At 35.0% G+C, this 12,606-nt stretch overlaps 1 pseudogene; it reads left to right on the top strand.

Moving 5' to 3' along the window:
- Positions 1-2,521: 2,521 nt before the first annotated feature.
- Positions 2,522-6,637, top strand: LOC100919076 (annotated as a pseudogene).
- Positions 6,638-12,606: the final 5,969 nt, after the last annotated feature.

The following is a 12,606-nucleotide window of genomic DNA, read 5'->3' as shown; positions in this document are numbered from 1 at the left end:
GAGAAAGCCGAGACATATAGAAGTTAAATAACTTGCCCAGAGTCACATAGATAGAAAGTTGTCTAAAGTGAAATTGGAATACAGGTTTTTCTGATTCCACTATACTACCTAGCAGCTTCTAATGATTGCTGGGGTAAGTTTTAAAGAGAATTCTTATTCAGGTATTGGTTCAGACCAGATAGCCACTGAGGCTTTTATCCCTCTGCTATTTCTTTGGACTTGACCACAGATTCTTATCAACAACCTTCCAAATCAGTATCCTGTGCAATTTTCTTTATCTATAATTGCTCTACTGAGAGCCTCCTGCTACTCAGTGAATTACTTTCCATTTATATTCCTTTATGCAATTGATAGTGCCTTTAAAAGCATGCTCATTTCCAAATTTTTATATTATTGCTCCTTGTTTTGTTCAGTTTTACCCTCTCTAGTCAAAAAATAGTTATATTCAAATCAATTGAGGTACCATAATATCCTACAGTTCAAGTCTTCAAAATTATGTTAATCTCTTTTCATGTCCTAGAACTATTTCTTCATACTCACATTTTCACTATCTTTAATAAATAACAATTTCCTTTCAGCCCTTTTAAAGTAGATTTTATCAGTCTTTTTTGTGTCATGAATTTCTTTAAGAGTCCAGTGAAGAATAATACTAGTAGAGTATGAGTAATATTGTGGACGTAATCAAAGGAAATACTATATTTTAATTAGAGACTGGTGAACATAAAGATGTGCTTTTTTTTTTTTCCTGTCTAAGTTCACATCCCACAAAATCTATCTTTGGACCTCTTGTGGGGTGGGAGGTTCAGTAGAATCCAATTAAAGAACCCTAATTTAAATGATAAAACTACTCACATACAAGTAAGTGATCATTCTACATTGTTTACAATTTGAAACTTTATATTCTGCCATGGGTCATTTTTTTAAATCCAAAAATCACTTGAAAAGCACCTGGATGCTGTATTTCTTCACTCCATATGTTAACAGTTTTTATAAAAATAAAATTCTTTTCCTAGTTTTGTTAGGTATCAAAATGTTCATTTATAACCATAGTAGTATTTTATCTCTTTTGACTGCTAACATAAATCTTTTGCTTTATGTAAAAAAAAAAATGGCCCTATTTCTTTCAACATTAAACTGCTCCATGGGAATAAAGCAGTATCTCAAATGTACCTTTTATGTGGCCCTGTGCCAGGTTTGAGATGTATTTCTTGAACTCATTTATTTCATTCTTCTGTCCAGTTGATCTATAATATACTCCAATGACAATATTACTTCTGTTTCTGCCTTCATTGATCTCTGCCCAAATTCTCTCCTTACTTCACTTCTTCCCTCTGGACAATGCATTTCCTTGCATACATGTGTCTTTTTAATACAAATGCTGCTACATATTCTTCTATCTCATTATTTCTATCTCATTTCTTTTGAATAATATATATCTACCTAGATCCTAATTAAGTGATTCTTATATCACTAAGTTTCTATGTTGCCTAGTAGTTCAATGTTCTGTCTTGCGATAGGACCTCAAGTTTATCTCACCTGTTATCTCTACTTTTTGATTTTGCATATACAAATCCAAGACCTTGTGCTTTATTACTGATTCTTTTTTAAAATTTTGTTTCTCACCAATTTTTGAGTGTCTCTACAGCTTACAAATAAACTTAGCTGAGCAGCTCCTATTAAATTACTGAGTTTTACTTCCTAGAGTTATAAGGTATCTGAAAAACATGAAACACTTGTTAAATTCAATTGCTAAAAATTGGCTCTTTAACTAAATTTCATCTGTTCCTGTTACCACTATTGTCTTTTCTCTCTCACATCTCTCTATCTTTTCCCCTGGTATATGAAGAAAACAGGACCAACAGTGTTCTTTCAGAGAGATTATACATGGATAACAGAAGACCTGACTAGACCTTGGACAGACGGTCTTTGTTTCTCAGCATTGAATTATTTGGGTACCTTGCCCCACCTTGCACACCTGGAATAGGTCCTTCCTGTGTTTGCACAACTCAGGTGTTTTCCTTGCCTGAGGGTACAGGGCAGACTGATACATCATAGCATTGCATTTCATGTTTCTTTCAGTGACATGCATAGAGGTTATGCAACTTCAGTTTCTATCAATTCATCAATAAACATTTATTAAGCACCTACTATGTGTACCATTTAGATCATTTGCTTTAACTTTTTATTTGCAATTAGTAGCATCTATACCCACATATCTGCAAGCTACACATATGACATTTTAGACAGGTTCTGCTCTAAGCTCTCTTTTCATTTGTTGAGAACATATATAGTATAATGCTAAAAACAAAAGACATGAAGTGAGAAGAAGTAGTTCTAGTTCTGGAATCCCTCCAAAGTCCCATGATCTAAAACAAATCACTAAACTTCAGTTCTGTGTAGAATGCATATTTGACCAACTGGCCTTTCTTCTTTGTAGAGCTCTTATGAACATCAGATGTTATATGTGAAAGTGATTTGAAAATGATTCAGTCCTTGTGTCTGGCACCAGAGACTTGCCAAAATGATTAATACAAAAGAAAAAAGAAAAGGGACTTGAAATCTGTTCTCTAGGTCCTTGTGAAAATATAGTGTTGTCTTTTTGGCTACGTAGATTCAAGTCTACAAGAAGAGGTATGTTGTAGATATCAAAAGCCTAAGGATAACTCAACAGGGAATATCCCCAAAATGTTACCATGGCAAGACAGGTTGGGTCTAAGCTATTATTCAGCATATTGTAGGCACTGTTATAAACAAATTCAAGGTCAAGATTCAAGTCAAATGAGTTAATGTGCACACTAAGCATATTAAGCCTTCTAAAGAGGAGAGCTTCCTGAATTATGTAAAGGAAATGATCGGAAGGAAAAGGAAGCTGAAGATAAAGGCATCTGGGGTCAGTTGAGGTTTCAGCCTGCCTCCTCCAGAGTAGCACACTTTGTGATGACAAATGGCAAGGAAGGAGCCTGAACTGCTGGGACAAATTCCCTATGAATTCTTGGGTAAGATAAATAATAAAGATTTGGAGATTGTAAGTGAAAAAAACAAAACAAAACTATTTCAATGTTTTTGTCACCAACAATATCACCAAAAGGTTGGCTACCTGATGATGAAAGGGAGAGGGGGGTGTTAAAAAAAAACCATCATAAAGACTATTTGCTTAAATGAAGAAGAGATTGTGCCCTGTATTAGAGGAGAGGGCTCAGTCATGATATCACAGATCTTTGAACAAGTTACTGGCAAAAGGAACTTTTGACCCAATGACACCACTTCTGTGCATTTCCACCAAAGAGGCCAAAAACAGAAGGAAAGGTTTTATACATGTTAGTATGTATCTGTGTATATGTGTGGTATCCCCAAAGTATTCCTGCACTTCTAACCTATGTAAGCTATTAAATCTTAAAACAGCACTAAGACTTTTGGGATAGTGTGTGTGTGTGTGTGTGTGTGTGTGTGTGTGTAAACACAATAATTTATATTTTTTAGAATTTAAAGGTTTGCAAAGCCATTATAAAAAGTTCACTTTGCTCAAAACAACTCTGAGAGGTGGATGCTATTATTATCCCCATTTAACTGAGACAGAAATTAAGTGACTGATCCAGAGTTACTTAGCTAGTAAGTGTCTGTCTGAAAAGGGGTTTGAATCCAAGTCTTCTTGAGACTAGTTTTAGGTGTTTATCTAATACCACTTAACTCCCTTCTCTCTCTCTTTCTCTTCTCTCTCTCTCTCTCACTCTCTACCTCCCTCTCTCTCTCTTTCTCTCTCTCTTTTTCTCTTTCGCTCTTTCTTCTTCCTCCTTTCTCTCTCTTCTCTTTTCTCTTTCTCTTTCCCTCTCTCCCTCTTTCTGTCTCTCTCTGTGTCTCTGTCTCTGTCTCTGTCTCTGTCTCTGTCTCTGTCTCTCTGTCTCTGTCCATTGTTCCTCTTTTCAAATTTCAAATCAAAGGACAAAATAATCCCAGTTCCAGAAGATCTGATTGATGCTGAGGCTTGGCTTCCCCTTCTTGGTAGAGATGGTGGACTACAGGTGCAGAGTGAGACATATGCTGTCAGATTTAAGAAAATGGGTTTTTCTTACAAGAAGTTCTGTTGCTTTTTTGTTTTATGCGGTGAGTAGTTACTAGGAAATTGCATTGATGTAAACTAAAATAACCCATAAAGCATTTTTTTTTAAAGCCTTGTTACTTGCTATAACAAGATGATAGCAGACACTTGCTGATTTTGCTTTCTTTTCTCTGCAAAAGTGTTCCTCTAAGACCTCTGTTAGGCATTAGATGGCACAATGGATTGTGTGCTGCTCCTGCAGTTTAGAAGAATTGAGTTCTAATCCTTTCTGAGATACTAATTAGCTATGTGATCCTGGACAAGTCACCTAATATCTGGTTGCCTCAAATATAAAGTATGAACAAGAATAGCACATACCTCGAAGAACTGTTGAGAGATAATATTCAATAATGATAATATTCAAATGAGATAATGTTCATAAAGCATCTGGCATATAGTAGGGATTATATAAATAAATGCTTATTCCCTCCCCTCCCATCCAATACATTCAAATTACAAAAAGCCAGATGCAAATTCCGAAATAGGGAAAATTTGCCTTTAATACCTTTTCCTCTCTTGTTGTTCCTCCTCCCATGTCTTCAAATGTCATGCACCTGCAAGATAATCAGTTTACCTCCCTAGTTTTACCCTCTCTAGATTAGAGACTCCCCTGTGCTTTAAACTTCTCCTAGAAAAGAGTTTTGTGAATCTCATTAATTCAATGGTGATAATAACTAATAACAAATAAATGTTTTACTCCAGTTCCAAGGAATATATGTAGTTTAAAAAAAAGTCAACAATTCCAAAGATTAATGATAAAAAGTGCTATTTCCAGGGAGAGGGCTGATGAACTCTGAGTACAGATTGAAACTTTTTTTCTCCACTTTATTTATCTTGCTTTCTCCCCACGACCCTTCCCACATGGGTAAAGTAGAAATATGTTTTGCATAACTTCATACATGTAATAAGGTATCCTATTTCTTGCCTTCTCAATGGGTGGGAGTCAGGGTGAAGAGTTGGAAGAATTTGGATATAAAAACAAAAAAAATTCTTTACATAAAAAATTTCAAAAATAGTCTTAATTCAAAGGAATGAAGGGAATGATGAAAATCCAAGCCTCTTGATAAGCAATTGAGATTCATTTTGAAACCTACTCCAGACAATAAATATGGCTTTTATTCATTTATATTTTAAGATAACTGTGTAAATATAAGTAATTAATTTGTAGTCAGGAATCAATTCTGCTCAAATAGAAACATACATCCAGTGTCAGATTATATTTCATATTTTCTACAACCACTTCAAAGAGTTTATATTCTCCTGGGAGAGGAGTGGGAAAGGAAGCCATGTGTGGTTAAAACATACAAATAAGTAAATAGAAATTAATTTAAAAGAATAGACTAAACCAGATCAAACAGGAAAATCTTTATAGAGTAGATAATGCCTCAGCCAAAAATGAATTTTGAAAGAAGAAAAAACTAAGAATGTACATCTTAGGCATAGAATGTGGGAGAAGGAATGTCAAGTTTGTAGAACTATTAGTAGTATAGTTTGTTTAGACAATAATTTATCAGGTGAATGATGTGAAATAAAGCTGGAAAGATAATTTGGAGAGCATTTGGAGAGGATCTTCAATATCAGCCTGAAGAATTTATATTTTTCCCTAAAGATAATGCTTGAAGAGACACACTAGAAATACTATAGTATATGAAAATTTAAAATTGAGGGTTACTCAAAGATCAGTGCAGCAATACATGATGTTTTGGAATAGGTTGCAATGTATCATAAATGAGGAATTTTGCACCAAACATAGCCTTTAAAGAATAAGAAAATAATAGATATTCCATGTGTTCGATTGATATTCATGTAATTACAAGAGATACAAGAGAAGATTCCCTAGCACATTGGGAAATCACCTTGTAAAATATTTATGGGAGGACATGAGTAAGAGTTGCATAGGATGAGAAGGCATAGATGGGTTGTCATCCTTGTTATAAAGAGAATGGTAAATATTGTTGACATCATAGATTCATTGAAGTATCAAGATAGCAGTTTTCCCATTCTCTACCATTATCCTTGGGAGTTCTGCATTCATGTTGAGTTGCTCTACAATAAACATCTTAATCATGTTAAGATCTATAACTCTAACAACTTCCTTCCCAAATCCACTTCAGATCTATGTCTTTGAATGCTATCCTGTAAGTATATCAAATTCAGTATGTTCAAACTGAGTTTATATTTCTCCTGAACCTTCTATTCCTTCTGGTTCTGCTTACTTCACTATATATCAATTCATAAAAGTCTTCTCATATTTCTCTGAATTCTGCAAAATAATATTTCATTACATTCACATACCAACATTTGTTTAGCCATTCAGCAATCTGTAGGCATTTATTTTGTTTCCAGTTCTTTACTGCCATAAAAAGTGCTGCTATGAATAATTTTAGTGCATGTGGGACCCTTCTCTAGGTCAAAAGGTATAGGCAGTTTAGTCTATTTTTTAAAACATTATTGCAATTTGCTTTTTATACAGTTGGACCAATTTATAACTCGCCCAGCAATGCATTAGTGTACTGGTCTTCCCACAACCTCCTTCAATAGAATATTCACATCTATACTCTGCAAATTTTCTGGGTGGGACATAAAACCTCAGAGCTGTTTGGATTTGCACTGATTTAGTAGTAGTGATTTGTAACATTTATCTGTGGATTTTTTTTTTCATTCATCTGATTGTTAATAGTTTGCCATTAATAATACAATGATCTCCTGGTTCTGCTCATTTCACTTAACTCAGTTCATGTTAAGTCTCTCCAGGACTCTCTGAAATCATCCTGCAGATTGTTTCTTATAGAACAATAATATTCCATAACATTAATATATCATAACTTATTCAGCCATTCTCCACTTAATTTCCAGTTTCTTGCCACTACAAAAAGGACTGCCAGAAATATTTTTGCACAGATGGGCTCCTTTTCCTCCTTTAAGATCTCTTTGGGATATAAATCCAGTGGAAACACTGCTGGATCAAAGGATATGGACAATTTGATAACTTTTTGAGCATAGTTCAGAATTACTCTCCAGAATCTTTGAATCCGTTCGCAATTCCACCAACAATTGTATGTGTTCCAGTTTTCCCGCATCCCCTCCAACATTCATCATTATCTTTTCCTGTCATCTTAGCCAATCTGAGAGGTGTGTAGTGGTATCTCAGAGTTGTCTTTATTTGCATTTCTCTGATCAATAGTGATTTAGAGCACCTTTTCATATGACTAGAAATTATTTTAATTTTTTCATCTGAAAGTTGTTTGTTCATATCCTTTGACCATTTATCAATTGGAGAATGGCTTGAATTGTTATAAATTTGAGTCAATTCTTTATATATTTTAGAAATGAAGCCTTTATCCGAACCTTAAATGTAAAAATATTTTCCCAATTTATTGCTTAAGGGAGGAAATTTTCAAAGAAAAATAAAATCAGTAATCTTTTTTTTTTCCCTAGAGGCAATTGGGGTTAAGCAACTTGCCCAGTGTCATACAACTAGGAAGTATTAAGTGCCTGAGGTCATATTTGAACTCGGGTCCTACTGACTTCAGGGCTAGTGCTCTATCCACTGCTCAAATCACTAATCTTTTAAAAAAATATTTAAGGCAGCATTGTTCAGCAGAAAAGATCCTGAACTAAAAGTCAGGAGACTGGGGCTCTAATCTTAGTCCTATTTCTAACACTATCTTCTGACAAGTCATGTTGCCTTCCTGGGTTTCAATTTCTTTAGCTATAAAATGAGGAGTTAATCTAAATTTATTTTCTTTTTGGAAAATTATTAAACTGATATTAAGGGAAAAGTCCTAAGAATATGAGCTCTTCAAAACTAAAATACACTGGATAATATATTTGCTACATAGAATTTGATGGGTAATGGGTTCTTTCTCACTCCCAAGTCTTCAAGCAAAAGCTGCATGACTACTTCTCAAGAGTATTTTAGAGAAGATTCTTTAAATCTATAGAAGATAAAATGACTTCTTCAGCTACCTTCTAATTCTGAGATTCTGTGAAAAAACAAAGTTGGACTAAGTGATAGTTAAAGTCCCTTTGAGTATCTAATTACTCAAAATGTTAGATATTAATTTTTTTGGTATCTATTTCCTCATATTCCATTTGAGAGTGACTTAGTCAATTGACTTAGCTAATTACTTATCATTCAAAGCAAAACTTCTTCATTGCAAACCCTTCATTGGTTTTGGGGACATTAAGGGGGGGGGTGGTTTTGTGGTTATTTTTTTTGGAACACTAGTGCTGCTCAATCCATGCCAGTTAAGAAAGATGCAAGTGATATGGCATGTGATACCCTATAAACTAGATTATTTGTCTGAATTGTCTCTAAATCCAAATCCTCCCTAACTTTGCCAAGAGACCTGGAAACAATCACCCTGGCTGCTCTCAGTAAACTTCTGTGAGAAGAGAAATCCCTTCTCCATCTCATGTCCTCCAGACCCAGATCTTTGCACATTTCTGATCTCAGAGAGAGTACCTCTTTTTTTTAACAGACAGCTTATTTTTAATACTTAACATTTGTTTGAATCCTTCAGTTCTCTCTCTAATAAGAATGGAGTTCATTGCCAGAAGGTCCATTTCATTAATTTACTTTTTTAGTTAATGAGACTCAAGAAAGTCATATGATAATAATAATAATAATAAATACAGTTCCCTCCAGTGACAGTCCACATATTTGAGAAAGACTAACAGTTCAAACTTTATTAAAATCTGATTTTTGTTTTTTAAATCTTCTTTACTTCCTTGCAATTTAACACTTCTAAAAAAAGGAAAAACATGGTAAGGTTTTCTGGCTGGTGATCAGTAATTTGAGTTGTTTGTTAGATAAAAGCCATCCAAAAGAAATCTGTCCAAGGATATTCAGGGTGCTCTCAAATTCCTTACTCTATCTCAAGTCAAGTTGTTATATAAAATATCTTTGAAAGAATTGGCTTAGTAGTCAAAAATTTTTAAAAAACCAACTTAAGTATTTCCTCATTTTCCAAAAACACTCACACATGCACATTGCTTCTACACTCAAACCATGTTAATACATCTTTTTCTTCATCACAAACTATCACAAATTCCTGAAATGAAGAACTCCTTTTTTTCCAGATGTGTGGCACTAAACCAGTAATTCTCAATCTACGATTGTTCATGAAGCATTTTTATGGTCCAAAAGGTTTCCCAGACCACCTATGCTGACTTGGATCCAGCTTCATTGGATTTAAGAACAAGGAGTCTTGGAGATTACCTCACTCAATCCCTTCATTTTACTCCTGAGTCTGGCTAAGGTAATGAAGCTGGCCCTTGGAAAGATCCAAACTACACCTCCAGATTCCCAACACCTCCAACCCTTTCCATTAAATAAGCCAGTCTCTCAAGGCAGCATTTTGCATCTCTTTCCAACACAAAATAAATCATTTTTATCCTCACAATCCTGTGAGGTAATGTTATTATTATCCCCAGTTCATTTATGAGAAAATTGAGGAAGGTAAGTAACCAAGCTCACACAAATTTGTCTAAGGCCAGATAGATACAAGTGCAGATCTCCTTTATTCCAGGTCCCACATTCTATCTATTGAACCTACTTGACTGCCTGTGAAATCAGTTGCATCAGTGGTACTCTACCAGGTCTGATGAGTTGAGATCGACTCCCCCATCTCTTCTCTTAATCCACAAGAGACAAAGGATCTTTATCTAAGAACTCTTTCATCTAGGGAAATACCAAAACAAGAACTAGTTCCAGAAGGTCAGATTCTTCAAAGAAAACACTGATTCATATGAATGAATGAGGAATCCATTTCCTAATAGTGTAGGTCTAGAGATTTCTGAGTCACCTAACCCTTTGGGCCTTTCTGCAGCTCAGCCCATCATCTTTTTCAATAAATTACCTTGTGAGAACAGGACAAGGACCAGGCCAGCTTTCCACCCCAGACTCAGTCACAGCTACCCTTTAAGAGCTACTCACTCAGGGCAACTTCTTTGAATGAATATTTGTGTTAGAATATTGTCTTCCATATTCGACCAGGAGCTCCTTGAAAAAAAGGAATTGTCTTTTGCCTTTCTTTGTAAAGTCCAGTGCTTAGGGGAGTTCCTAATACATAATAGATGCTTAATAAATGTTTATTGCCTGTCTGACTGAATCAGGAGTCACAACAGCTATTTGCTCTGATTTTTACCTAATCTAACTTGGGCCTTACTGTTTCCCTTCCAGTTCAGAATTTGAGAGCAAACAGTTTTGTGGACTCAGCCTTTATTACCAAATTTTCCTGTTGATCATAGCCAGGCACCCCAATCTCACTGTCACCCTTAGGGCTACAATAGGATTACAGAAAGCTCTGGTTACAGCCTTAAATCTAGATCAAGGATTCTTAACCTTTTTAATGTGATAGACCCCTTTGGCAACCTAATAAAGCTTTGGGATCGCTTCTCAGAATATAATTATCCCTTCACATCTAGGGAGTGGGGTAGAATGGGTGGGGTGTGTGGGTGAATGAGGAACATACCACTAACCCCCCAGATTCTTTCTTCCCCTCCAGCCTTCCCCTCCCTACCCCCAGTGATCTGGAAAATCCCCATTAATTTTTTTGGCCTTTTCTTCTTACCAGAGAAGTCTGTTTTTTTTTTCTTTTCCTTTTATTAGGTGTTTATTGTACTTTATTGTAAAATGTGAGTTGATATTATGATCCATGTATTTTATGCATTTCTGAGTTTCTAAACTTTTTTCTTTATGTCATATACTGGCTTATGTCATATACTATCATTTGCAGTTTCCATAAAATTCCCCCAAAATTCTCATTTAATTTCTTTCTTTCTTTCTTTTTTTTTTTTTTTAATTTAATAGCCTTTTATTTACAGGATATAAACATGGGTAACTTTACAGCATTAACAATTGCCAAACCTCTTGTTCCAATTTTTCACCTCTTACCCCCACCCCCACCCCCTCCCCTAGATGGCAGGATGACCAGTATCTAGATGTTAAATATATTAAAATATAAATTAGATACACAATAAGTATACCCGACCAAAACGTTATTTTGCTGTAGAAAAAGAATCAGACTCTGAAATATTGTACAATTAGCTTGTGAAGGAAATCAAAAATGCAGGTGGGCATAAATATAGGGATTGGGAATTCAATGTAATGGTTTTTAGTCATCTCCCAGAGTTCTTTTTCTGGGCATAGCTAGTTCAGTTCATTACTGCTCCATTAGAAATGATTTTGTTGATCTCGTTGCTGAGGATGGCCTGATCCATCAGAACTGGTCATCATATAGTATTGTTGTTGAAGTATATAATGATCTCCTGGTCCTGCTCATTTCACTCAGCATCAGTTCATGTAAGTCTCTCCAGGCCTTTCTGAAATTATCCTGCTCATTTAATTTCTTATGGTGTATATTTAAAACCATCAAGAAGCACCATATGTAATGGGAATAAACTAGACCATTCCCAATAAGATCAGGGATGAAACAAAGTTGCTCACTATCACCATTACTATTCAAAATTGTATTAGAAATGTTAGCTTTGGCAATAACAGAAGAAAAAAATTAAAGTAATTAGAGCAGGTAATAAGAAACAAAATTATCACCCTTTGCTGATGATATGATGGTATACTTAGAGAATCCTAAAGAATTAACTAAAAAGCTACTATAAATAATTAGCAAATTTAGCAAAGTTGCAGGATACAAAATAAATCCATATATATCATCAGCATTTCTATATTACCAAAAAAATTCATCAACAAGAGATACAAAACAAATTTCCTTTAAAATAACTGTAGATAATATAAAATACTGGGGAGTCTACCAGCCAAGAAAACAAAGTCAGTAACTATATGAAAACAATTACAAAACACTTTTCACACAATAAAGTCACATCTAATTTCTTATGCTAACTTGTGATATATCAAAATGATGATGGGAAAAGTCAGGAGGTGGAAAGGATAATTGCAGTATTTTTAAATGCATAAAATAAAATCCACAGGATTACAAGAGAAACTAATTGTATGTGATATGTGTGTGTTTGTCTATGATGAGGTTCTAGGTAATTAAGTGGGGCTGACAGAGAAAGCCCTGAAATATTGATAAGATTACTCTCTGAGACAAGCAGGGAAGGGGACTGATGGGGATCAGGTCAACCTTATAGTCCCACCCATCTGTGGAAGTCTTGGTTAACCCTGCATTACTATATCCAATCAGAAAGCTTATGATGTCAAACCCCTGAGATTAAATGTCTTGTATAAATTGGCTTATGGCCCATGCCATCTTTACTGAATCCTTTTGGGGTTAGCCCATCACTGCATTCTATTTCATGGTGTTTTTCTTTCCATTCCCTCCCCTATGCTTCATGGTGTCTTTCTCCTTCTTATTGCTAATTAACTCTTAGGGTGTTAAACTTCTCTGTGGATTTAGCCTTTCAATCAAGGGCATTCTCCCACCTAATACAGTATTTCCTTTCTCCTGGTTAATTGGGAGTTCCACTAGGAAACTTGTCTTTTCCATTTTTAATTATTATACATAAAAAGAGGGGAGGGAAAAGTA

Source organism: Sarcophilus harrisii, chromosome 4, assembly GCF_902635505.1.
Source record: "Sarcophilus harrisii chromosome 4, mSarHar1.11, whole genome shotgun sequence".
Classification (NCBI taxonomy): domain Eukaryota; kingdom Metazoa; phylum Chordata; class Mammalia; order Dasyuromorphia; family Dasyuridae; genus Sarcophilus; species Sarcophilus harrisii.
The sequence above is the reverse complement of the archived record's forward strand: the minus strand, read 5'-3'. Positions and strand labels throughout refer to the sequence as shown.